The sequence below is a fragment of the Sciurus carolinensis genome, chromosome 1 (genome assembly GCF_902686445.1).
Source record: "Sciurus carolinensis chromosome 1, mSciCar1.2, whole genome shotgun sequence".
Classification (NCBI taxonomy): Eukaryota; Metazoa; Chordata; class Mammalia; order Rodentia; family Sciuridae; genus Sciurus; species Sciurus carolinensis.
Genome location: NC_062213.1, coordinates 60220033 through 60242454, shown reverse-complemented (window position 1 = coordinate 60242454; position 22422 = coordinate 60220033). Strand labels below are relative to the sequence as shown.

Sequence of the window (22422 nt, the reverse complement as noted above, 5' to 3'; positions counted from 1 at the left end):
ACAGTCAACTACATGTTTTTAAAAGAGTCTTTCAGCAAGATATTCAGAAGAAGGAAACTGAGAAAGTTTAGTAAACCCGACCTAAAAAGAAAAAGAAAAAACACCTAGTCCTTTGATCTCCTTGGCATTATTACAGTCTTAAAATAACAGCCAATCCCCTGGTTGGAAAAGAAACACCCAACGGATTAAGTTACTATTTATCTCATGAGGATAATTACTTGTTTGACCCGCACTCATTCATTCCTAAAACCACGAAGTTAAATTGCTGAGATAGTTTTAAAAGCCACAGCTCTAACTATATTTCTGGTTAACAAATGTCTGACAAGATGTCCAGCGCACCATGAATGAATCTGAGCATCCTTTCTGGAAGGCGCCTTTCTCGAAGGCGCCTTGGGGATGGGAGGGAGAAAGGGAAGTTTTCCGTCAGATACATATGTAAAAACGTACTTAATGAATAAAACCGCAGGTAGCTGGAATGGCCAGGAACGAAAAACTTGTCTCCTTTTTCTTCCCAGAACTCTTGCAGAGCGGGGTGGTTACGATCATCAGAGAAAATTTAACCTCAGCGGCCCAAGGTGCAATTTTAAAAAATGGTCGCGCAGTCCCCTAGTGGTGTGACCGCAGTCCTGCCCCTAGGAACCCATTTAAATCCCTTTAATGATATTTCCGCCCCTTTCTGGACTTCATTGGCTAAGAATTAGATCCGCATTCTAGGGTCAGCAGGCTTCTTTCTGCCACCGCTTGTCCTGAAACACTTCCCCAGCCAGGGGTGACACCGCCCAAGACGAGGCGTGACCCAGAGCGGGGGAGGGTGACAGCACCCGTGTCGCGGGAAGGGCGCGGTGTCCTGAGGCTGCGGGGAGGAACCTTGCGGGTTCCACTGGATGCGGGAGGCGGGGGAAGCGGTCAACTCCGGCCAGGAGCCGTCAAGCCGCGGCGCGCCTCGCCCTGATGGTGGACATTTCAGCATGCGGCGTGTGGCAGTTACCGCCTGGAGGCCTCACAGAGGCCCCAAGACAGCGGCTGCAGTTAAAGGAGGCCGCGGTTTGGGACTTGCTGACCCTCCTGCCTGTCGCCCTGGGGCCCTGGGAACAGGGAAATGAACGCGCCGAGGCGGTGGCGGCCTCGCTGCTTTCAGTTTTCATTGAAGCTGCTGGTTACTGTTTAACATCCCCACCCACGTTTCAGTTTGTTTAGTAAATCGATCGAACTGTGAGAGTCAGGCTGCTGCCCTGTCGCCATTGAGCAAAGCTAATATTCTCCCAGCATATGGTCTAAAATCTTTGCTAGAGATCAAGAAAAACAAACAAACAAAAAACAACAAAATCCTTAAGCCTCCTCTCCCAGAGCCCCACCCCCACTTCCCACCTCCTGGCTTTCAGCAAACTTCCCAGGCTCGGAAAAGTGCAGCGCAGGACACCTCTGCTGCTGGGGTGGGTGGGGGGACCTGCTGCTGGGAGATGCGGTGGCTGCAGCGCAGCTGACTGCGACGCGGGAGCTCCGGGAACTGCTCCGCGCAGGTAAGTTTCTCTGCCTGCGCCCAATGCCCGGGGCTGACCGCAGTCCACCGCCCCGGCGGGTGTGGAGCAGGAAGAGTGTCGGTTCCCCTCTGGCGGCTGAAGGAGGGGCGCCCACCCGGGAGGGGCTAAGCCTTAGGACCCCGAGGCCAGGCACTGTTGAAAGCAGATACCCTGAGGCCTTTCACAGCCCGCGGTGGAAGGAAGCAGAAAAGGCTGGAAGGGAGGTTGCCGGGGGTGGGGAGATATGCAAGTCATTCACCCAGGAAAAGAAAAATAGAAGTTGTATTTGTTTGGGTGCAGAGAAAGCTGTGGTGGCTGTCGAGATCACGTGATTCCCAGGTTTCTGTGGGGGCTCTGAAGGAATATTTTTGTAGCCTGGTACAAGGCCAAGACATATAAATGTCTATGGATTTGTGGGGGAGATATTTGGTCCAGGAGCATCATCCCATGGCCTTTGCTCAAGTCCCTGTGCACCCATTCTCTCCTAAAGAGATATCGGTCTGGGCGTCTTCCCCTGATGCTGTTGGAGGAGATTTCATATATATTATTAAACCATTTTAGCTTCCTTTGGTAGGAAATGTCTTTCTGGAAGCTTAGTTAAAATAAGTAGAAGTTATCATTCTATGTCTAACGGGAAAAAGTCAGCACATCAAAAAATCTTAGAATTAAATATGATAATTCATACCATACATTCTTAAGAATGTTTGAAAAACTAGTGAAAGCACTCCTCTTCGTCATGCAAAACAACTTTACAAGTTTTCACTTGAGGGTAAGGACTCTAGATACTACAGAATACAGATGCTGGAAAGTTTGCGGGATGTCCTTCCAACCAAGTACCTCATAGATAGCAATATTTTCTGGTTTGAAGTAACTTTTTCCTGCTTTGTGTCTTATTTTACGTTTCTTCTCTCTCTTCAGGAGCATTTATTCATCCTTAAACTCTTCCTCCTCAGCTACCACCATTTTCCCCTAACAGTCCTCTTGTCCCTACCCTCTCACCACACCTCCCTGTTTTCACCTCTTGTGAGGTTTCACTCAGGCCACCTGATGGATGTGTTTGAAACCAGTGACCAAGTAGTGTTGGGCTTCTCTCTGGTACTCTTTGGGGTGAGGGGAAGACAAAGAAGAAAGAGGTAGTGAGTGCTGCTAAATAATTCCTTTTTCACTTTTCAAAGTGTTGTGGAAATTGACAGCTATTTGGCTTCTACTCATTCCTCTTAACCCGCATTGATAGTCTTAGAGAATATGGAAAATTTCTCAACAGGCTTTATGAAGGGACACCCTTTTACTTAAGTATGTCTATTAAGATCTTATAGGCATTTTACTCTGCAATTGTGATTAAAAGCAAATGGGATAGTACAAATTATTTTCCGGAATTACTAAAATATTTTTAAGTACACATCCTGTAAACAATAACTTTTATATTTAGCAGCCCATTTATTTTTAAAACCCTTGTTATTTCTATGATTTCCAGAGGTAATATTAGTTTTTAAAACAGCATGCAAATTTTAGTAAAATATAAAGCAGACATTCCTTCTCATTTCACTCTATGTGTATCTAAGCCCTGTTGAAGTTAGGGTTTATTTTGCTCCAGTCTCCATGTGTATAATCCGGAAATTCTTCTTTCGTTGTTTCAAAAATTGAATAATGATTCATATACTAGTATCCTGAAATTTATTTTTCTTTTTAATATTTTTCAAATAATTCTGTGTCTTTATATGAAGATCCATTTTTCAATGTTTGTACCCATTGTAGTAAGCCAATCTCCTCTGAATGGTCACTTGGCTTTTTAAATTTTTGAGTACCACACGCAATGATGTTGTGATTATCTTTGATTTGGTACAGCTGAACATTTATCTGAAATGAGAATTGCTGACTTCAGGGATGTTCTCTTTAAATTTGAGATAGTGCAAAAAACCTTTCCTAGTGACCACAGTATACTTAACATTCTTGCAATACTGAATAACAATGATCGATTTAAAATGCTGCCATCTGTTATTGAAAAAAATTGATTTCTCAATATTGGAGTTTAATATTTGAAAGCTATATAAACCCTTCCTGGAACATTTGACTTGAGGAGTTCAAGAATTTTACTTTAAAAATGGGAAGATAATTAAATAAGTTTCAAAATGCCATTGTATATTGAACTTGTAAAAGATTCTACTGTATTTGTTACCATTTACATATTTACTGAATAGCTGGAGATATGGTACATGATAGCTGGAGGTACTTGATTAATGAGAATTTCTATATTGCAATCATATGGACCATTGTTGGTTTAGTAGTTGCTGTTGTGATTTTGTGGTTCTCCATGACAGTGTTTGCCACCTTCATGAAAGAGGATTCACATCACTGGGTTGAAAGCACCGATTTTGAAATGAGGTATCATAACTTTGGATTCTTTAAAAGCTCTCAGTGCAAACCCAACACTACTAGTTACATGATGCTATATCCTGTGTGGAGTTGCTTCTCTACACCTTCATCCTCCACGTATATAGAGTTGAACAGTTGCTATTGATCCTGCCACTCATGAATAGATATAAGGAATGCTTTAAATATAGTATATGCTCTTACAGCTGAATAAACTGTTTAAGAAATCAAATGTGTATATTCATATTTTAGGTGATACTTATTAAATACTCAGTATATACCAGATGTTCTAAGCAATTTACATGCATTTTGTTTTAGATTCTTATAAATAAGTTGATTAAGGTCACACATTTTATAAGGAGTAGAGTTGGGGATTCCAGTGTGGGCACATGGCTCTAGGCCACGAAAGTAACCGTGACGGCTCCATGTGGTCATTGGCATGGCATTGGTTTATGGCATAGGGGTGCCCAACTGAGGGAAGAATGAGGACTGAAACCTTAATACCCCACAGTCAAAGCCATGTCCCCTTGCTCATAGCTGAGTGTTCCTTGGGGAAGGCATTTTTCCAGATCATAAAATGTAAGTTAACAGCCTCATTTTGGAGGTACCATTTAGAGGAGCTGTATGTATACATATATGGGTGTTTGTCTGAGTACCTTTGTATAACAATGCTGTCTAGCCCATTCACCATGACTATACCTTAAATAGCAGATCTGCCTTACTGACAAGACTTCCTTTCTGTATTTTAAGATATGGTAACAAAGTATGCTCTTTACATGGTAGAAATAGCTGATAACATCTCCTGTAATATTCCTGTGAATGCCTTTCATTTGATCAAGGTGGATTTCTGGAAAATTCAGGAGTTCAATTTTTTTCTTCATGACACTTTCATTTTGGGGAACATGAAGGTTTTTGAGGATGACTAATTTCATGGGTACCTGCAAGGCATGTAAGTGAAGAGATCAACCATTGTTGTTGGATGGAAAGGTTTTTATCCTTGCTCAGTTATTTGCTAAGTGGAGTGTGGGTTAACTTGTTAACCTCTATAAGGTCCAATTTTCTCATTTTTGAAGTGCATGCAGTTATAATACCTTTATTGTAGAACTGTTGTGATATTTATATATGTTATCCATAGTAATCAATTAGAATAATGTTCGGCATATATTGAATACTCCATATGTGCTCTGTGTTGCTGTTGTCATGATAGAATGAGATAATGTATATAAAACACTGATTGACTTGTAAATTTTAGTATTACCTGCTTTTATTAACCCTTTGTCTAGAGATTATTATATTTGTATAAACAAAAGAAGTGCATACATCTTTAAGAATTTATGAACCCCTAGAAACCAGACCAAACCCTTTGTAGGCCTAGGAGATACAATGATGAATATGATAGTCCTGGACTTCATGGATTTTTAGCTATGTAGAATAGAAAAGATTCACCATGAATATAGCTCAGTGACTTAGAACATAAGCTTTGGAATCATTCTGACCTGTGTGGAAATTATAGTTCTGCCCTCTGCCAGCTGCATAGTTCATAGTAAGTACTTAATGTTTCTGTGCTCCTTTCTGTGAAGTGAGAATAATAATCCTTATTCTCAAAATGTATGTGAAGAAATTATTTTATTACTTAGATTAGGCATTTTATTTGTTTAAGGGCACTTTTTCTACATACTTTCTAATATAGAAGAATCACATTTATCTGTGATAATAAATAGTGGACATAGCCAGGTGTAGTTGTGCACACCTGTAATCCCAGGGACTCAGGAGGCTGAGGCAGGAGGATGGCAAGGTCGAGGTCAACCTCAGCAACTTAACAAGACCCTAGCAACTCAGCTAGACCCTACTCAAAATAAAAAGTAAAATGGTATGAGGATGTGGCTCAGTGGTTAGGCACCCCTGGGTTCAATCCTCAGTGCTACTAAAATAAAATAAAAATGTTTTGACTCTTTGAGTATTGTTCAAAGCTTGCTTAATGTGTTGTACTTTGCTTATGCTGACTGAAAATTGTGAAACCTGAAAATTTTCTCTTTTTTTTTTGCATGTTTTCAAACATCATGATTATAGTTTGCAAATAAAGTTAATAAATATTATTTTGGCAGAAATTATAGGGATTATACTAGGTACCTGGAAGACAAATATAACTAATGCAGTGTCCCCAGCCTCAAACACAAATAATCTACTGGGAGGACCAGCTCATAAAATGATCCAGTATATCAGATGATACACGATGACAATTAGCATATTACAGTGGAAAACTGACGCACAAAGGATGTACTTAGCTAGAATCACCTGGGGAGGTTTCATGAAGGGCTAATGGTTTTCTGATTAGAACATTTGAAGTAGGGAAGAGTCAGAAAGGTGTTTGAGGCAGAGGAGATTGCACCTGGAGTGGGAGTCATGACTAGAAATGAAATGGGGAAAGAACACCGAACTGAATTCTGACAATCCTGAATGTAGGAGACAATGATTGGAGCTGCATTTGCTAGGCAATGGGAAGCCATCAAAAAATTATTATTTCTAACCAAGCCACATATGTTAAAAAATCAAAAATCAAGTCTTTAAGTAGGTTGGATTGTAATTCCTCCTTCCTTCCTTCCTTCCTTCCTTCCTTCCTTCCTTCCTTCCTTCCTTCCTTCCTTCCTTCCTTCCTTCTTTTCTTCCTTTCTTTCTTTCAAATTGGCAGCATTTTGGAGGATGGATTAAAGAGGTAGAGACAAGAGACAAGGGAAAGAATGGAAATCTTTCACAACAATACATTGGTGATGAAAATGAGAGAAGTGGATAGAATCTAGAAACATTTGAAGGTCTTTAAACTAAATTTAAAGACTTAGAGTATGCAAGATGAGGGAATGGAAGTCATTAAAACTAACCCTAAAGCCACATATGTGTATATATATATATATATATATATATATATATATATATTTATATGTATGTTTTAGTTGTAGGTGGACACAATACCTTTATTTTATTTTTTTATGTAGTACTGAGGATAAAACCCCAGGGCCTCACTTGTGCCAAACCAGTGCTCTACCACTGAACCACAATCCCAGCCCCAAATCACATATATTCTTAAAGATTGTACAATTGACCATGGTCAGTGGTCATTTATAGTTTTTCAATTACTATATTCTTAGAGATTGTTCATGTTTTAATACTTAGTTTGTATAGCAAAACTAAAGTTCATTTGTTCTTTGAGTCATGTTGTAAGGTAAGTAGGAAGAATATTGTTTTTCTATTTTGGCTTCTTTTCAGCAAAGTAATTATTTCTTCTTCTTCTTCTTCTTCTCCTCCTCCTCCTCCTCCTCCTCCTCCTCCTCCTCCTCCTCCTCCTCCCCCTTCTTCTCCTTCTTCTTCTCCTTCTTCTTCTTCTTCTTCTTCTTCTTCTTCTTCTTCTTCTTCTTCTTCTTCTTCTTCTTCTTCTTTTTGTTCTAATTAGTTCTACATGACCATAGAATGCGTTTATACATTTTGATAGATCATACATAAATGGAGTGTAATCTCCCATTCCCCTGACTGTACATACTGTAGGATCACATTGGTCATGCAGTCATATATGTACATAAGGTAATAATGTCTGTTTCACTCTACTGTCCTTCCTACCCCCATACCCCTTCCCCTCCCTTCACTCTCTCTCCTCTACCTAATATAAAGTAACTCTATTCTTCCCTAGGCACCCCCACTCCACCCCTTATGGTGAATTAACATCTGTATAACAGAGAAAACATTCGGCCTTTGATTTTTTTTTTGGATTTGGCTTATTTCACTTAGCATGATATTTCCCAACTCCATCCATTTACCAGCAAATGCCATAATTTCATTCTTCTTTGAAACTCAGTAATATTGCATTGTGTATATATACCACAGTTTCTTTATCCACTCATCTATTGAAGGGCATCTAGTTTGGTTCCACAATCTAGCTATTGTGAATTAAGTTGCTGTAGACATTGATGTAGCTGCTAGTATACTGATTTTAAGTCCTTTGGATTAGGCCAAGGAGTGGGATAGCTGGGTCAAATGGTGGTTCCATTCCAAGTTTTCTGAAGAATCTCCATACTGCTTTCTGTGATGATTGAACCATTTTGCATTCCCACCAGCAATGTACAAGCATACCTGTTTCTCCACATCCTTGCCAACATTTGTTATTGCTTGTATTCTTGAAAATTGCCATTCTGGTTGGAGTGAGATGAAATCTTAGAGTAGTTTTGATTTGCATTTCTCCAATTGCTAGAGATGTGTAATTATTATTTCTAACCAGAATTTTTACAATCACCAACTGTTCTCCCTTTGTAGTCTTATGGGCCTCTGGTCAGTTCCTGGATAGCAGAGCAATATGCAGAGAAGAAACCCAAACATTTTATCTTTTCTCCATTTAAAACTATCTGTTAATTTTGTAGTACCTTTAGTCTCAAATCCAAGTGTACTCACATCACTAGACCATGGAATGTGATTCATGAGTTCTACTCCATACCTCATCTCTGTTTGCTTGAGATTCCTTACTTCAGGCTTCAGGTGGAATAATAATTCTTCTTAGTTCCCTGTGCTCTGTGACATCAAATGTGCTGCTTCTACTGACTGGAGACTTCTAACCACCATCTCTGGTATTTTTTACCTGACTCCATCCTTTCAAACCTATTTCCACTTACCTCACTCAAAATACCTCTTTTAAAAACTCCCTTTACCTTCTGTTCAAATATTCCAATTTAATTAAATCTTATTCCTTTCCTGTCATGATTCTTATCAATTTTTAACACATCATAGTTTCATGTTTGATGATCCTTCATTGATGGGCATTTTATTGAAACGTGGTTAGTGTGTACACTGAGTGAACAATGGTGATGGAGACGGGAAATGAAATAACAATAATAGAATTAAAACATTTATTAAGAATCTTATGTGCAAACACAACATTCAATGCAGTGGATTAAACAATTACTAAGAAAAAATCCTCTTCTAAGGTCCTCATGTCTGGGGATGTATATAAATAATGATTATTCACTGTGACAAATGGAATTGTTGAATACGGGGGAAGTGTTAAGAGAAGTCTAATGTGAGACTTACTCACTTTTCCTGGAGTTGTTTACATGAGAGATAATTATGATTCTTTATTTTTGTCAGATTTACTTAAGATAAAATTTACATTCTGTAAAAATAGTTTTATGTACACATTTTAGTGAATTTTGACGAATGTACACAGTTGTGTAACCCTAACATAACAAAGATTTAGAACATTTTGCACCCCACCCTTCAAGTTCCCTGGGCCCCTTTGTAGTCAGCCACCTTTAAACTCCGCAGGCAACCACTGATCTGATTCTGTCCCAAGTGCTGCTTTTTCCAGAATAACATATAAGTGGAATCACATAATATGAAGTGTTCAGATAAAATACCTCAAGTGGAGGATTTCGTGTCTTGTTCTTTTAAATTGAGCATAATTACTTTGGAATTCATTCATCTTTTATCTATCGAGAGTTTGTTTCTTTGAAAATATCTCAGACTTACAATGAGATATAACTGATATATAATCAAGTATATATACTTAAAGTTGACAGTTAAAATAAGTTTTCACATATGAATATACACTTGAAACCACCTCACAATAGAGATAGCAGATATTTCAAACACAGCGCAAGTTCTGTCAAGTTCTTTGGTAAATCTTTCATCCCTGCCCCAAGGCAATCATTGATCTATTTCAGTTCCTATAGGTTAATTTGTATTCTCTAGAATTTTATAACTTTGAGATTCTACAATCTTCTTTTCTGTCTAGTTTCATTCATTCAGCCTAATTATTTTGAGATTCATTACTAGTATTGCATGTATCAATAGTTCATTTTTTAAATTTTCTAAATATTTTTGTTGAATAGCATGACTTTATATAGATATTCCATAATTTGTTTATTCACTGGTTAATGAACATTTGGAATACTGTTTCCAGTCTGACTATTATAAATAAAACTTCTATGAACCTTCTTGTACAAAGTCTTTGTGTGGATACATGCTTTAGGAGTAGACTGACTGGGTTATATGGAAGAAGTCATCCAATTGGTTTCCCAAGTAGTTGTACTTTTTATATTTCTACCAGTACCATTTAAGAGTTCCTGTTTCTCCACATCCTTATCAACACTTGGTAGTGTCAATCTTCTGATTTTAAATATTTCATTGAGATGGTATCTCAATGAAAGTTAATTTGTACTTCCCTGATGAATAATGGTGCTGAGCATCTTTTCATGAGCTTAGATAATATGAATGAATTTTCTCTAGTGAAATTTTCTTTCAATTCTATGCATCCCCCAACCCTTTAAATTGAACTGCTTTATTATTACTAAACTATAAAGTTTTAAGTCCTTTATGAAATATGGACTTTGGAAGTGTTTTCTCCCCTTATGAATTTATTCCTGGACAAAGGGTAATATTTGACTAACAGAAAAAGAGAGTAAAGGGTGTTTTAATCATAAATAATATAGTATTTGCAAATGAAAAAGATACAGATGATTTAACGAGCCGGAATAGTTAGTAAAATATGAAAAGGTGGTAGAAAGTGAGATTACAAAAATATGAAGCTGAATATAAAAACATTTTTGTGTCATATTATGTATTTTAGATTCTTTTTTGTGAGTGCTAATACTAAGAACTATAGATAGGATAACACCGTTGATGCCTGTAATGGAGCTTTATAGTTTTTAGTATTCTTTCACATGCATAGTCAATATTAAATACAGGTTTTGGGGTTTTTAGTTTTTAGCTTGTGTGTGTGTGTGTGTGTGTGTGTGTGTGCGCGCGCGCGCATGCATGTGTTTATAAGTTTAATGGAAATGAGGAAAAAGTGACAGGTGGATAGGTCTGCTCATGCTCAAGAGGGCATTTACATAGTAGGGAAGGTACAGAGCTCTGCTTAGACTGTCAGATGTTACAATAGGCCAGGATAAAGGTTGGGGTACATAGCTGAACTTTGAAAATGAGAATTTACAATTATCATAACCTGGTTTACAAAAATTCCAAAATCCAAGAAGATTTTTTTTTTTTAGTTGTTCTTTATTTGGAAAATGGATGAATAAAGTAAATTTATATTTTTTGTTAGTGTAGTTGTTAGGAGGAAAAAAACAGCACAACCTTCAATCTTCTTTCTCTCTCTCTTGGTACTGGGGATCGAACCCAGGAGCATTTTACCACTGACCTACATCCCCAGTTCTTTTTTATTTTGACACAGTCGCTGAGGCTGACCTTTAACTCGCCGTCCTCCTGCTTCAGTCTTCTTATTAACTCAGATTACAGGTGTGTGCCACTACACCTGACCCAAGTTCTTTCTTTCTTTTTTAATTTTAAATTTTTAATTTCTCATGGGGCGTTTAAAGAACTTACTTTTTCAAATAGACTTTTGATTCAACGTATTCTGTTTTCATCGTTCTGTTCAGGGCCTGGCTTCTTTCTTCCTGTCACTGATGTGCTATTAGTACTTCAGGTCAACTGAAGGAACATAAGTAAAATCACATTCTGAATGGGTTCATGATTTAGAAACTTTCCTTCCTCTCACTTGGAAGTTTCTTAATGTTCTCATTTGCTCCTTTTCTTTGGTACCAGGGATTGAACTCAGGAGCACTCGACCACTGAGCCACATCCCCAGCCCTATTTTGTATTTTATTTAGAGACAGTGTCTCACTAAGATGCTTAGCACCTCGCTTTTGCTGAGACTGGCTTTGAACTCTCGATTCTACTGCCTCAGCTTCCCAAGTCACTGGGATTACAGGTGTGTGCCACAGTGACTGGCTTATTTGCTTCTTTTTAAAATTATGTTTTATGGGCTGGGGTTGTGGCTCAGTGGTAGAGTGCTTGCCTCACATGTGTGAGGCACTGGGTTTGATTTTCAACCCTGCTTGTAAATAAATGTATAAAATAAAGGTCCATCAACAACTAAAAATTTTTTTAAATTTTCACCCATTTTTAACTCTCATGGGTTTTTTCCCATGGTAAAAAAGTAAGGATATTGTAATTCAGAGTAATTGAAAAAATCACATTTTCGACTTTGGGAATTATTCTTATCCAAATATTATCCTACCAGTAAAGTAAAAACTGAATTCATAATTGTTATGCTTCACATGTTCATATATATTAATGAATGCTATTTTACATGTCTTTAGTGAAATCATTTCAAAATCACTTTTAAACAAAATTAATTATTGTATAGTATGCCCATGCAAATCTAGTATGGAATCTGCCATTTTCTTACAGATGAATCCTGCATCCCAGAGCTTTTTTAAACACTTATGTGCAAAATCATTCTCTTCAAGTTTATATTACTTAGATGATTTAGGGTAATGGAAAAAAACAAAGAAACAACAACAACAATAAAAAAACAAGAAGGCCCTGGAGTCAAGTAGACTTGATTCAAGTCTGTAGGACTTTGGGCACATTATACCACTTACCTGCGCATCACCTTGCTCAGTGCATAGTGTGTGAGAGACTTAAAATAAATATAGCATTTAGAGTCTCAGTATAAAGTCTGGCACAAGGCAAACATACTTAATAAATATTGAGATTGTTCGTTATCTTGACTCTTTTTATTAAGTTAATATTCCTGTGTATTTAGTCCTATTTCTGTTGATTTGATATGCATACACACCACTACTGTGATCATTAATTACTGTGGCCAGTCAACATTTATTAAGTACTTTCTGAGGCTCTAAGGGCTGCACATATCTTAAATCACTCAATCCTTACAATAACTATAAAGTATAAACTATTGTTATTTTCATAACGTAGACGAGGAAACTGAGTCAAGGAAAAATTAAACACCCAATGGGCTTCATAGCTAGTGTCAGCATTTAATATGAATCAAGGAGACATGTTAGCATAGTTTGCAAAACACAGAACTTGATTTCAATTGAAACTAATTTATTGCATCAGGAGTAAAAATCATAATATTTATACATTTGATAAAATAAGACCAAATGCTTTTGGTGTTGATTTTAAGAATTTTATCTAGTTTTTGAAATGAATTGAAGTATTTTGCATATTCTGTTAATTATAAATGTGTATAAACTACTATCTTCTCTTTAGGAATCACAAATAAATATGAGTTCAAAAAGTTTTTTGATTAGTAATTACTTAACCAAGAAATTTCTTAGGAAACAACACTTATAATTTAAGAGCCCTGGAATGTTTTAAAAGCTGATTTTCCTTTCTTAGTTTAGTCAATATCTTTCCAAACAAAGAATTTTGCTCCCTGAAACTCTTCTCATATGGTACATTAAACAGGAAGAGTGAGTATATTTGTACATAGCATATGTAATTTATATTGAACTATTTTGCATTACCATGTGGCTTTATGAATTTTAATGATCATATTTTTCTTCTATTTATGTTTAGATTCCCAGAAAGCTAAAACTTATGTAACTCACAAAGTAATTGTCATCCAAGTAGAGTATATTTTTGACATATATCTTCAAACATTCTTAAATGCTGAAATTGTAATGGAGAATAAATATTCTGCATGCATAATATGTTGTTATATATAATATGTAACATTTAAGTCAGAATAATTTTGAACAACATTGTGTTTTCCACCTACATAAAGCACATTTTTAATAAATGAGTTCAAACCCTGACATTTGGTTTGTGAAATTGAATTAATTTATTAATTTGAAACAAATAGGTGTGATAAAAATGCATTTAAAAATTTTTTGTAGTTGTAGGTGAACACTATGCCATTATTTGTTTATTTTTATATGGTGCTAAGGATCGAACCCAGGGCCTCACACATGCTAGGCAAGCACTCTGCCACTGAGATACAGTCCCAGCCCTAAAAATGCATTTTTGATAAAAGAAGACTATAATTCAATTAGGTAGGAGTTTCTGAATGAATATTATGTTCAAAACATGTTTTAAGAGATTTAAAGAATAAAAGGGTACTTAGGGTTTAAGATTCCATTTGGGAAAAAATACAAAAAAAAAAAATAAAACTTAAGTTGCTTTATGGTAATTTGTAATGTGCAAATCACTTATCTAGAATACTAATAAAAATACATACATATGTTTATTACATACAAATAATATATGTTAGTATGTTTTTGTACCCAACTCTATTTAAATTTATATTTAGATTCTAAACATATGTTGCTTCATTCCAAATGTAAGACTAAAACTTAAAGAAGGCTAAGCATTCATAATGATTTTTTCTTTTTCATTATTATGAGTACCTTTCTGACAATTATTGTTTCTTAAGCAATTTGTCAGTTTAAAACAAAGTGAAACAAAAGCAAAAGGGAGATAATGCTCTAAACTAGCAATGATAATTTTAAAAAGTGAAGAAAACAGAAGTGAAATGTGGTACATTAGTGAAATTTGGAATTATGTCACTTCCTTTCCCTAGCTGAGGAGATTGCATATCACCTTTTTTGTATAGTTTATTCCATATATTGGAGAAAATATGCAGCACTTACCTCAAAAAACATTAATTTTTCCTGTATAGAAAAAGAATAAGTTAAATTATTTTTTTAGGTAACTGTAATAATGTACTAGGGCTGCCAAACATAATTTCACAGACTGCACAGCTTAAACAATACAAATTTGTTTTCTCACAATTCTGGGATCTGGAATTCCGAGATCAAGGTGTCAGCAGATTTGGTTTCTTCTGAGGCCTCTCTGATTTACAGATGATTGCCTTTGCTTTGTGATGGTCTGTGTCCTAATCTCCTTTTATAAGGACACTAGTCAAGTTGGAATAGGGCCCACCCATATGACCTCACTTTTACCCTAATTACCTCTTTAAACCCTACCTCCAAATACGGTCATATTCTAGGGTATTGGGAATTAGGACTTCAACATATGAATTTGTTGTGGGGGTCGATGGAGACACACCAGTCATTGCATAACTGTAGGGTAACCATAAAGTGATTTAGTCTTTATTACAATTTTAGATATTTTAAATCTTCCTTATGAGCAATGTATATATTTGTTTTAGACCATAAATTAAATCAATCCAGTCCAAACATTTAGAACCCAAAACTTTCTTTTTTTCCTGCTGTTGCTGGGATTCTACCCCAGGGCCCTGTCCATGCTATGCATACTAAGTAAGTACTCTGCCACTGAGTTACATCCCCAGCCCTCTTCCTCTCTTTTTACACCCACCCTGATCTACATTTCTCTCATTGTTGGCTTACTGTCTCTTTCCTTTTGACCAGTTCCTCCAGATAGGTCAAAAGGCAAAACTGATGTAGCTTTAAGATGTTATCTGGAGATACTGTATAAATTTTTCTTCCCCATGATTTTTAATGAGAGCATGTATTTAAAAAAAAAAAAAAACTCTCTTAGTTTTTCCATTTAAACCAAACCCCAGGAATCTTTCTTAATTTCTGTCTTTCCCTCATACATTCTATCAAGGTAGTGAATTAGAGATCTATTAATATTGCCTCTGAATGAACCTCAAATTTTCTACTTTCCCTTACTTACACTGCTACTACAATTGGATTATCTAGACAACTACAGCAGATTATTATTAACCACTCTCTGTTTTCAAGAATGACATACATTCATTTATTTATTTATTTATTTATTTATTTATTTATTTATTTATTGGAACTGGAAATTGAACCCAGGGACCCTCTACCACGGAACTACATTCCCAGCCCTTTTTATTTTGATTTTGATACAGGGTCTTGCCAAACTGTTGAGCCTGTCCTTGAACTTGATATCCTCCTGTCTCAGCCCTTCCCAGTAGCTAAAATTACAGGCAAGCACCTGGTCAAGGATGACTTTTTTAAAACATAAGTAAGAGCATGTCATTTTGTCATTTAAAACCACCCCACTGGTTTCCCACTGTACTTTGGATTTCTTCTAAACTTATTCCTACCTTCTAGACATAAATATCACATGAGTGTATCCTCACCCTTTAGTGCTTAGTTTCTATGAGTTTTCTCTAATTTGTGTACATCTTCTATGTTTACTGTTCACTGCTGACAACCAAACAGGACCAGCTGACTGGGAGGTGTGAGAAGCAGAGTCTTGAGTTGATGTTGTCAGAAAAGGTCAAGGGAGAAGAGGAGAAAGGAAATCAGGATACTGTTTAATGAGGTAAAAAGATGTTCAATACACTCTTTATTCCATATAACAACTTGAAAATTTGTATTTTGTGGCATAATTTTTTAGTTTGAATTAAGATATGATTATTGCTAAATGCTGGTTTTGAATTCTAAAACAGCACTATTCAATAGAAGTATGATTTAATACCTTACGTGCTTTTAAGTTTTTCCCATAGCTATATTGCAGTAACAGAAACAAAATCATTTTAATTTTCTGTTTTATTTACTCCAATATAACAAGAATATAAGCATTTCAATGCATAACCAGTTTAAATGTAGAAATTATTAATGAGATATTTTATGTTTTTTATAGTAAATCTTCAAAATTCTGGTGCACTGTTTACACATGCAGAACATCTCAATTTCTACTAGACAGGTGTTCTTTATCCACATGTGACTAGTAGCTAGCCTGTTGATTAATCCAAATCTAAAGTCTATTCAAAGGATGTTCAATATATACCACTCCTCCATTGTCTGGATGATTTTTATTTGATTTTTATATGATAATCTAACCTCAAATTGTTCTTTTAGATTATATACATTAGCTTTTCTGTTTTCAAAGACTTATAAATAATTTTATGGGAAAGTACTTCCTTACATTTAAGAAGACAGAAAGCCTGTCATCCCTTTCTTAATTATGTTTGAAGATAAATAGAATTGAAAGGGGTTAGTTTATACTGGTAAGTTGATGGTGCAGCCTGACTTTCTGCTACTTTTAAGATTTAGTTATGGAGGTTCCTCAAAAGACTAGGCATAGAACCACCATACCTCATATCTGTGCCATTCCTCTGTATTTATCCTAAAGAATTAAAGTGGCCATACTATAATGGCACCTGCATACACTTGTTTACAGCAGCACGATTCATAATAGTCAAACTATGGATTCAGCGTAGGTGTCCCTCAACAGATGAATCATTAAAGAAAATGTAGCATGCATACACATTGAAGTTTTACTCAGCTATAGAGAAAAATGAAATTATGTCATTTGCAGAAAAATGGATGGAACTTGAGACCATTACGTTAAGGGAAATAAGCAAAACTTGGAAGGTCAAGGGTCATATGTTTCCTCTGATACATAGAAGCTAGAGAGGAAAAGGAAAAGAGAGGTAAGGGAGGGTTAGAATCTCAGGGAGATCAAAGGGAGATCAGAAGAGGGAAGAGACCAGGGATTGGAAGGGTGAGAGGGAAGTACTGGGGAGTGATATTGACCAGATTTTATTGTTACATTGTGTGCATGTATGAATATGTAACAACAAATCCCATCATTATGTACAACTATTATGCACCAATAAAAAATACAGAAAGAAAAAAATTTAGTTATGAGGTAGTACAACATATACAAGAGTTTTTCAAACTTTTGATGGGTTCTAGGCACAGTGACACGTGCTTGTAATCCCAGCAACTCTGAGGCCGAGGCAGGAGGATCACAGGTTTGAGACCTGCCTCAGCAATTTAACAAGTCTCTGTAGCAACTTAGCATGACTTTGTCTCAAAATTTAAAAAAAAAAAAAAAAAAAAAAGGGCTGGGGAGATGGCTCAGTGGTAAGTGCCCCTGTGTTGGGTTCAATCAATAGTACCAAAAAAAAAAAAAAAAAAAACCAAAACTTTGGTGGACATCAGAATCACCAAAGGAGTTAGTGATCCTGCACGTTTCTGTACAGCACTCCAGAAATTTCGAATCAGATTGTCTAGGTTGGGGTAATACTTGCATTTCCAGGTGCTGCTGCTGGGGGTGGAGGCTATTACTTGCCCAGATCATCTGCCACGCAGGCACACATGCCAATTGGGATGGTTCTGAGCAGCACTGCATTTCATTTCTTCATAAAGTTGGTAGTGCAGACCCTGAAACCAGTCTCTTGTTCTTTATTCATTTATTTCTCTGTGTGAGGGGTGGAGGGTTGACGGGGGAAGTTACCTATCAAGCTTCCCTGTCCCTTGTATTTTTCCCCTTAGGCTGTGAGGGGTGGGGAAATAGTAAGGTATTTTACTGGACAATGTCTATTTTTTTTAGATCCAGATGACAGACTTTTGCTGAAGTAATAATAGCTCTGCTGTACGCTCAACCAAAAAGCTAATATTTTCCCCACTGTGATTTTTTTTATTGATGGTGGATTTTGTTTGTTTGGGGTTGTTTTGGTGGTGTTGGAGATGGAGTCCACTGGCAAATGCTCTACCATTGACCTATACCTTCGGGCCACCCCCATTGTGAGTTTTCTCTTTTTCTAGTCATCATGATACCTACTGATTTTCAAGTTTTAAATTAGCTTTGAAGCTCACATGTACCACTGTATATATGAACAGGATAATGCTAATACTATTATGCTGAACTCTTTAAAGCTGGAATTGTGGAACTCAGGCCTCATTGAATATTAGGTAAAATTAATGTCAAACTTCTGAGGGATGAGAAAAATCATTATCAAATTCAATGTACTAACTTTGATAAAACTGAGTTTTAAACATTCTTAAAATGTCTAATTTAGGGAAAAAAGTAAGGGAAATCTTTTAATCTGCCTAATCATTTATTTTTATTATACAGCTTGATTTTAACTATTTATTTATAATTTTGTAAAGAGTGTTTGTTCATGAATATAGTTTTTTACAAAAAATGTCAGTCTATTTTTTACCACTAATTTCTAGGGGTTAATTTAGTAAATCAATAACTTAGTCTTTTCCTGCCTTTGACATATTTTTCTATTTCTTTTAGTTTTTTGTTTTGTTGGCTATACTGGAGATTGAACCCAGAGGCTATTTATCACTGAGATACATCCCCAGTTCTTTTTATTTTATTTTGAGATGGAGTCTCCCTAAGTTGCCCAGGCTGGTATTGAACTTGCATTTCTTCTGCTTCAGTCTCCTCAGTAGTTGGGATGAGAGGTATGTGCCACTGTGCCCGGCAGATTATACTATTAACTGAAACAAAATATTTGAGCTGCATTTAAACTTAACTGTATACTCAAATATCTACCCATGAATATACTGTGTAACCATTGGTACAGCAAAAAGAAAATTTCAAGCTCCCTACCAAGTACCATTGGACGCCTACTTGGACAGATAGGCTTTGCCTATTTTACTGTTTGACTGCCCATCAGAGACTTGTTCTTGTTCTTTTTTCTATGGTAGGTCACTGGTTGAGTAACCAAAAATGATTTATCCTGTCTACCACTGATGGTGCTTGGGTTGTTTTCAGTTTGGGGCTATCACAAATAAAACTATCATGAACATATTTTATGTTTCTTTTGTTGGAGCTAACTCTCACTAGTAGAAATTCTAACAGGCATATCCCAAGAAGTGGAATTACTAGGGCATAAAGGATACATATGTTTAACTAATATTCGTTTTGTTAAGATAAAAAAAATTCATTTAAGACATGAATATAAATGTTACTATTTTGTAAGTTGGTAAGAATATCATATGGTAATTAAAAGGGGAAAGATTAAATAATTTAAGAAGGTGGTATCAGAGTCAAGTCTAGAAACTCAATAAATTCCACACACTTTTGATCATTTCTTTTCTTTTCAATTTTTTTTTAGTTGCAAATGGACATAATACCTTTATTTTAATTTTATTTTTATGCGGTGCTGAGGCACCCAGTGCCTCACACATGCTAAGCAAGTGGGTTACCACTGAGCTACAACTCATCCCCAATCATTTATTTTCTTTATGTCAGAATTTACTATATATGTAACTATGTAATTATTTATTCTCAAAAATATATTCCTAAATTGTTCATTTTTAGTTATCATTAATATTTTAGCTTACCCCCTTCACTGCCCTTCCTCATGGATTTGGCTCATCCTGTTTTAATTGCCCAGACTCACCTCTCTGCTGTACTCCACTTCACATTTAGTAAGTCCTAAGCACACATTCTCCACCGACAAACAGTTATTTCCTTAAGTTAAATAATGCATTAAAGCTATACCCTGGCACTACGTTTAATACCAGGTTCATGTAAGTAGTTTAGGTAAGCACGCCCACACACAGCAATCTTGTGTTTTCCTGTATATTAATGAGCATGCTTTTGAAAGCATATTTTTTATTCAAATAAGGCTGTGAGAACAACATGTTTTAAAGAAGTTAAGCTCTTGTAAGTTATCTCTTCAGGTCATCTTACAGTAAAATTTTCTCTAAATTAACCAAACGCTTCTTATATATCCTGTCTTATGCCTCTGAACCAGGAAGTAAGCTTCAAAAAATTCCAACAGGCTGTCATGCATAGTCATTAAGCAGCTTTTATTTGTTAGGGTGTGCCAGCAATAAATATTTTCTCTCTCCAAGACACCTGAATTATAGCCAAGGTGTGAAGCTTAATAATATTGTTGCGGTGCAGAACAGACAATGTTTCCTTTATTGCAATTCTTATTTATTGGAGGATAAAAGGTGGTTTAGTGAAAAGAGTAGATGGGAAGAGATAATGATTTGCTAAGTACTGTGGAACGCCCTGACACTGATCGAACTAGGTTAATGTTTAGTATAGTACTTGGGAATATTACAGTCACTTGTTAGAACTCCATAATGTAATGTAATTTCCAGGTGTGGGGTGAAAATGTAAAGATTAATTTTTAATGCAAGACAAAAATCAGATTTAAACATTTAAAATATGTGTGTTCTTTTCCATATTATTTAAGTGATTTTATTTTTGAAGAAAGTTTTAAGAGCGAATGTTCAAAGATATTGCTATTACATTAGAAGTGAGGCAATAAGTAATCTTTTAATAACAGTTTTATCAACAACTTACAGCATGTGATGTACTGGCTATACGTAGGTATTTTATTATTCATAATTTTCCTGTGGTTCTCAGTTTCAAAATTAATCTTACTGTTTGACGATCAGCAAGCGGGTTATGGTGAGCGTCTAAAAGGTATCTGAACTCTATTAGAATAAGGATATACAACACTGAGAATAGTTTGTCATACAGTATAACACCTGACACGTGGGGTGCCTTGATAAACATTTGTTGAATAAATGAATATATTAATGAAATAGGTCAAAATTTTAAAGTATGTGCTTCTTTGATTTAGATAATAGAAGGTCGTATTGAGGAAAATGTAGAAAATACAGAAATTTATGTAATATTCCTATAAATGTATACTTATATATATGCAAGACATATCAAATATCTTATATTTTACTGATTTAAATAAATGCTAAAGGTCTGTGTAGCATTTTAAGTCAGAAGTTCTCTTCTCAAGTGTGTACTCCAGAAAGGATCTTATACATGAATGGAAAGAAGCATGTAAAACAGTATCCATCAGGGCAACATGATTTTTAATAAAAGAAATCAACAGACCACACCAGTGTCCATCGACAGTGTGACCAGTAAAAAACTGCTTTCTATATATGCAATGGAAGACTATATAGAAGTACACCTATCAACATGGTCAACTCTCAGAGACGTAGCATTAGGTGTTAGGAACAAATTGGAGAAGGATACATTAACTAGTACTCCTTTCATGTAATTAAAAAAAAAAAAATACCCTAAAAAATCTGAACACGTTTTGCTTATGTGATGAATAAGTGTTAATATTAGGTATGTTTTATAAAGGGCAAAGTAGAAATGGTGATCAGAACTGCAGGTTAATTTGAATTTTTTGATGTGTACTTGGCAGGTGGGCATATGATTAGAGAAAGGCACAAATGGGGCTTTCACAGATAGTGCTCTTTTTCTTCACTTGGTAAATGTCACTTTGTCATTCATTTATTATTAGTCTGTCACCTGTATAAATGTTACATATGTATATATATATATATAATACATACATATATATGTTATTTCCATTTTTCCATTTCAAATATATTTTACAGTTTCAAAGAAAAGAATTTCTTAAGAATAGTAATGTGTTAACGGAGTTTTCAGCTAGAGTTAAGGTGATATCAGTGTAATAATTGCAATTACTTCAGGCTTATCAAAGAGAAGTACATGATGCCATGGACTATGCAACAGGTCATGTGATCTAATCCAGAAAGTGCAGAAAGAGCTTCACCAATAGGGTAAGAACTGAAATGATATATAAGTGATGAGTGGAAACTAACTTGGAAAAGGAGAAAGGGTGGGGAATATTCCTCACAGGGAAACTGATATATGCAAAGGTCCTGTGGTACTGGAGGAAGCGCCATGAATATGAACCAAAAAGAAAGGTCAATATAGTTGATGCATTGAAAGAAAGGAGTTTGGTGAAGACTACTGTTTTAGAAAGAGGTAAAGGTCAAAATATGAATCTTGTAGATAGTGTTAAGGCTTTTGCTTTCCCCTAGCAATGATAAGCTATTGAGATGTTTCAAGCAGGGAGATGATGTAAACAGATTTACATTGCAAATATACCATTTTTTTTCTTTTTTTTTTTTTTTTTGTGGTGCTGGGTATTGAACCCAGGGCCTCATGCTTGCTAGATAAGGGTGTCATCCGCAGCCCCGAATATACCATTTCTGACTGCTGTTGAGCAACTGAAAGATTGGAA

General features: G+C 35.9%; 1 protein-coding gene across 4 annotated transcripts in view; it reads left to right on the top strand.

The window, feature by feature from the left end:
- The first annotated feature begins 1307 nt into the window (after positions 1-1307).
- Positions 1308-22422, top strand: part of Hnf4g (hepatocyte nuclear factor 4 gamma) — a 135061-nt gene continuing 113946 nt past the window's right edge. For 2 of the 4 annotated variants that reach the window (XM_047563715.1, XM_047563694.1), the window contains exon 1: positions 1308-1520. The gene's annotated coding sequence lies outside the window, so the exon portion shown is untranslated. Of the gene's footprint in view, positions 1521-15887; positions 15960-22422 lie in introns of those variants that run through there. The other 2 variants (XM_047563704.1, XM_047563689.1) reach the window with 2 other exon arrangements.